Source organism: Dromaius novaehollandiae, chromosome 2 (genome assembly GCF_036370855.1).
Source record: "Dromaius novaehollandiae isolate bDroNov1 chromosome 2, bDroNov1.hap1, whole genome shotgun sequence".
Taxonomy (NCBI): Eukaryota; Metazoa; Chordata; class Aves; order Casuariiformes; family Dromaiidae; genus Dromaius; species Dromaius novaehollandiae.
In genome coordinates, this window is record NC_088099.1 from 98,171,525 (window position 1) to 98,177,524 (window position 6,000).

The window sequence follows — 6,000 nt, forward strand, 5'->3', positions numbered from 1 at the left end:
AGAGCTGTCTGTTTTCCTAACTGGACATTTGGGACTGATTTTTGTACTGTGGTGTAAGCAAGTAGTCGCAAACCAGGAGAGGAGAGGATGAACAGCTTTTTGCTACCTCATGATTCTCGGTTGCCTAATACTTGGCTTTAATCTATGTGTTGCTCCATAGAAGTCACTGGGTCCTTCTCAGAGACTGTAAATGAAACACATGCTGAAGGTGACGTTTATTATCTTGAAAATTTGATCCATGCAGGCACAGAGCATTCACTAGTATATGGAGTTATAACCCCCTCTGTTATAACAATGAAATTTGCTGATGGCAAAGACATTAGGAGGCGGAGAAGGATTAGGAAGAGCTGGATGACTTTAAAAACTGGGGTAGTAGAAATGTCAAAGTGATATAAAGTGCAAAATACAGACTAATCCCAGTATCTGCTGTAGTTGGGAAGCTTTTCATGTGAAAATTAGAGGGGAAGGTAAAATGAGCTCTATGAGATGCCTTTGCCAATGTGCTATGGCTGCAAAGAAAGCAAATATAACCCCAGGATGTATCAAATAAGGGATTGTCAGTAGAATGGAAAGTGTTAGTCACCCTGGAGTATAACTTCATTCAAATACAATATACAGTTCTGGTCACTGCAATAGAGGAAAGATGAATGCAGAGTGGAACTGAGTGTCAGTAGGATAATTAAGGGGAGTAAGGAGTCTTTTCTGGGACGGAAGATTAAAAGGAGATTGGCTAGTTTATACTAGCAAAACAAATGCTGAAAGGGGATCTTGCTTCCCCCGTAAATAAAATAGGAGCATAAATACCAGGCAGAGAAAGAAAAAAACCTGCTTATGCAAAAGAATATTACTGATAAAAGAACATACGGTATAAAGTGGCCATGAATAAATGCAGATTGGAAATTAAAAGATTTCCACCTAACAGAAGAGTCTTTGTGAAAAGCTTCCCATCAGGAATCAGGAGGGATCAAAAACTGAAATCAATTTTTAGATGGGTGTGGCTGATTTATGGAAGAGATTTTATGATGTAGTTACCTGCAGTTACTAGCAAGGGACTGATTCCTGTTCCTCTTCGTTAATTTTCTACTGTAGGTATTTTCTACTTTTTGTCTCAAGCATGGAACTAGCCACTGTCAGAGAAAGACTAATGAACCAAAAGGACCACAGGTGCAAGCCAAAATAGAATGAAATAATCCTTATACTTACTTCAAATATTTTAACATAGTGATTATTTAGAGTTGAGGGGAATTAACAGCTGTCAGGGGGTGATGAATACCCTGAACTGCTCTAAATTCCAAGAGCAAAAAGCTGAAAACTCCCAGACTGGAAAAGAATGAGAACCACTTGTATGCAAATACTTTCCCACTTTAAAGTGATTTTTTAAAAAAAGGCTATAACACCATTCAAATTAATATGCAAATTACAAGGTGCATTTGGAGTAATTTCAGTGCTGCTATACCAGGGACAAATTTTTATCAGCAGTTGTAGAGAGAAGATATCCCCCAACATACTGAGGAAAGAAAATAAGGCAACATTGTTGTTTTCCTAGTCTATGGCAGATAATCATTTTGAGTGTTCAAAGTCTTTTTTTGTTTTTTTGAGTGTTCAAGGTCCTTTTTCACTCATTTCAGGGGGATGCATAGATAAAGTCTATGCACTATTATTTGGTTTGTTTTCTTTTTTTCTTTAGTGGAGAGATCAATGATAACACTGTCATTTCTCCTGTTATATTTGTTTATGTGTAAGAGCAGGTGTGTAATTTTTAACAAAGAAACAGACTTCCTAAGAGAAATAAGGCTAAAATCATTCTACCCATAGATGGCAGTAACTGCTAGTAGTGCTGGCTACCAACGCCACTTCAATCCGAAGTCTTAGGACTTGGCCACGGTTTAAAACAAATGCTCTTATCCCCTACGTTGCTCAACAGCCACTTTAGGGTTCGTAAAACAGAGTCATGCACCAAGCACCTTGCGGGAACCAGAACGTGATGCTGTGGAAGCTGTTTCGGTCGCCAGAAATGTCCCCACTGTTACTTCTCATCTTTTGAAAGAAGAAGGTGTAATATTTATTCAATTCAACAGCAATAAGAAATGACATTTGTATTAGAATATTAAATCTTGCTAAGTTCTCATCACCCATCTTTTTTACCTGTGAAATGAGCAGAAAAATGCTTTCTGAGTTTAAAGCTATCAAAACCTCTGGAGATCAGTTTGGGCCAATATCCCCTCCCTTCAACCTAAGAATTACCTTCTGTGCAAAATCTTGATGTGTTCACCACCTTTGGCTAAATAACGGCAGGAGGAATTGGCACAGAGGGGCAGCAGCAGCTGCTCCGATTTGGAGTATACAGGAAGGCAAAAGTAAGGGAGGCGATTCCCTGTAAGTGTTCCTTATTTTGTTTTTATATTTACATGCAGAGAATACTATAAGTTGCAAGAGTTTCATTTTCCTGGCCTTCTTTCCCAAAAGAGTCCCACAGCTGCCCATTTAAAGCAGAATAGTCAGCCAGTCCTTGCTCCTTTTCAATTGCTTGTGGGATATCTGGCTCATACTGAGGGAAGATGTGGAACAAAATATAATTTCCAAGCAACTGAAAAAGACAGGAGTAGACTGGAATCAGAGAAGCAGCTCTATAGGGAGGAAAGAAGCTGAAATAGATGTGTATTGGCTATTTAACTTTCTGGAAATGTATTTATTATTTATATTACACTTGTTCCCAGAGATCTCAGGTAGGACAGTGTCAATATACAAGACAAAGTCACCATGCATAAGTGTGTGAAAGAACGATCACGAGAGTCAGTAGGCAAAAAATGTCCATGAGGTTGACAGACGTGGATGTGAGAGTGGTGAAAGAAGACAGAAGTGACAAGCAGAAATGTATGAAAAATGGGGTGAGACCACATTGTGAAGAGATGTGGAGGCAAAGCTCTGAGGACTGTGATGCAGCTGTGAGAGTGAAGGGGAAGGATGCTATAGGGGTCTGCAGGCATCAGGATAATGGCTCAGGGGTGTTTTGAAATGAGCTGGGGAGTAAAATGGTGTCAGGAAAGCTATGGGGCACCATATAAAGAAAGGAAGACACTAATGTAAGATAGGGAAATGGAGGTGAAAAGCGGATGGTCACTGCTTGCAGTTCATTATCGCCCGAGACAGTTGAGCAGTGAATCAATTATGATACCAAGCAATTGTGTAGATAATGAGTTAAGCAGTGAAGCAGTTATAGAGCAAATCATTTCTGCTATTAAATAAAAATGGGGAGAATCAACAGCAATATGAATCAATTATGCAGAGAACTATTACCAAAGTGAGTCAGCTAGGTAGAGAAACCGTTATACAGCAAGATAGTGAATAAATTAATGATGAAGTGGGACCATTACATTGTGAATTAATTATACAGAGTCTCCCTTTGTGATCAGGGGCATGTCTAAGGGAGATTCATGAACAGGAAAAAAAATAACAATACAAAAATAAATGCAAAACTGATGAAGAGTTCGTAGTCACTTTCTCTATGGCATCCTCTCCCGTGTTTCTTTGGGCTGTTCACCCTTATTGCAATGCTAAAGCTATTGCAGAAACAGAGATGAGGAAGCTTGTTTCTCCACTGTGTGTTCCTTCTGCAGGGACATGGAGGAGACACCAAAAAAGATCGGAGATGACTTTGTGGCTCTGACAAATGGAATGTAGAAGATGGAGGTCTACCAAGATGGTCTTTGCAGCAATCTAGCCTGCTCAGAGAGGCTGAGGACTCTTCATGGCCCCAGGGTTACTTGGGGTTGAACTTCTTTGTATGCTTTTTGCCTAAGAGACTAAAAGCTTGATGCTCCTCTGCCTCGCATCTATTTCTACCTCTACAAAATAGGTGTCAGACATCAGCAGAGAAATGCTTGCACTTTGTCATCTCCCTTTCTACTGGTACAGCTGGGAAGTAAAAACAACCAACCTTCCAGACACGACACTCTCTGATGGTGTCAAATGTAAGCATTCTGATTTAAGAGCAAGCTGTCTTACTTTAAACAGATAAAAACGCAATATAGACCACAAGGTCATGGAAAGCAAATTTCCAAGTCTTCATTCCTTCAGTAACAACAAAGTATACTGATTTATGTAGTGGACATGACATGCTGTATCATTTTTTGTTTCATTGTTTTTCATGCTGCAAAATAAAATAAAGAAAAATGGCCAGAGGAATCTGTAACATCCTTGAGAAAACAACAAATGTTACCAGCTCAGGTCTTAAACCTCTTATTTAGACAACACTTACATCTAATTCCGTTACAGACTTCCTTGACTGCCATATCCAACCCAGAATAAATGCTGCACTAGATGCCTTCCAAGTATTATCTGTTCCAAGTCTGGACACTGGTTGAATTATGGCTGGCAAAATATAACTCCTGCTGTTCTCATTCCCTCCCCAGCCTCTCCCCCATGTGTTAAAAGAACTATTTCCCACAACAGCTCAGAAGAGCAGTTTTGAAGAAGTCTGTCTTACCTCAACAAAATCTGTAGCCTCCCCTTTGGCTGATGCTGCAATGGAACCATAGAGTATTTAGGTCTACAACATGTGCTTTGCACAAATGAGTTGAGCTGTATGTTCGAATACAGGAATTGTTGTCTTACCTAATGAGGTTATAATGGTTTTATTTGTTGGGCAGAGAGAAAAACTTTGATATGGTATGTTCTTCAGTTGGAATGTTTGGGTTCGTAGAATTGCTTTTGGGTAGTAATGAAGTGCAAGGTGAAGATGTAATAATAACATAAACATGGTAATAAGTATTGACGTATGTTTGGCAAAGATTTGTGCAACTAGTAACAGCAATTTCCTAAAATATTAGCCAATGTTGTTAAAATACTTAGAATAGAAATGTGTGAAACAGAAAAGTTTTACAGACAAGCAAGCTTAAGGGAAAGACAAGTCTTCTGGAGCAGAAGCAGGTTGACGTGGTTGGATACCATGCCACCCTATTTCTGTTCAGCCATGGTAAAAATGGTGTAAAACACGATTCTAATTCTGACATAGAGAACATTAACTTAAGCTTTTGAATTTTGTTCATATCTGTGGCTTTCTGTTACCATTTCAGTGTGACACATCAGAACCAAATCTAGTACACGCAACCGGTATTAACTGTGCTTAGTCTAACCAGATAATCTCTAAGACATTGTAACAAGATCCTTACGTTGAAGTTCAGGACTCCTGGAGTTAGAAATGCCTTTATGAGGATCTAGCCAGGCAATTGGGAATTACACAGGTATGGAATACACATAAGAATGTAAAATTCTCTATATGGAAAAAATCCAGAAGTAATAGAGGCGAGAGACAACTTCAGCTGCATTTGTCTGCAGCTTATCTTTTCCTATTTTAGAGGACTATGCTGGGGCAAAGCTGCCAGTCATAACTAAACATTTCCCCTTTTTTCCTCCCTAAGATATGAGATCTGAATACACTATTATTCAGGCATTCACCCAGGCACTCCATGTTTTTCATTGCACTCACATACATAATTTTCATCAGGTTCATCAGTCCTCTAGGTTTTCTTAAATGTTCCTGAAACCTTTTAATTCCTGGGTTTTTTGGGCTTTTTTTGTTTTGTTTTTCAATTTGTCTTCCAAATAAGGCAAAAGCAGCCCAGCTAATTAAGACATGCTCCGAGAGGGGATGCTTGGTAACTTGGTAGCAGATTAGTGCCTAGAGCCTCCCTGCCATGGCCACACTCAGCAGGGAGAGATTCGATTAGGTCCTCCTTCCTCAGCCAAGGCAGAGGGACTTCTGGTGCCAGTGGGGACTGCGTGGATCTCCTGACCTCCAGCTGTGCAATTACCAGATTCTGCCTGAACTTGCAGAGGCCTAATTTAGTGTCAGAGGTGCTCATCTGTATATCTCCTAGTGATTGCCAAAGCTCTAGGCCTAGACATGGGAGTTTTCTTAATGGAGCTGGGAGAAAGATTTTTCAGTGCATGCTTACTTAATTATTCTGCACAAAATTCACATTTCAATTTCAGCCAGAA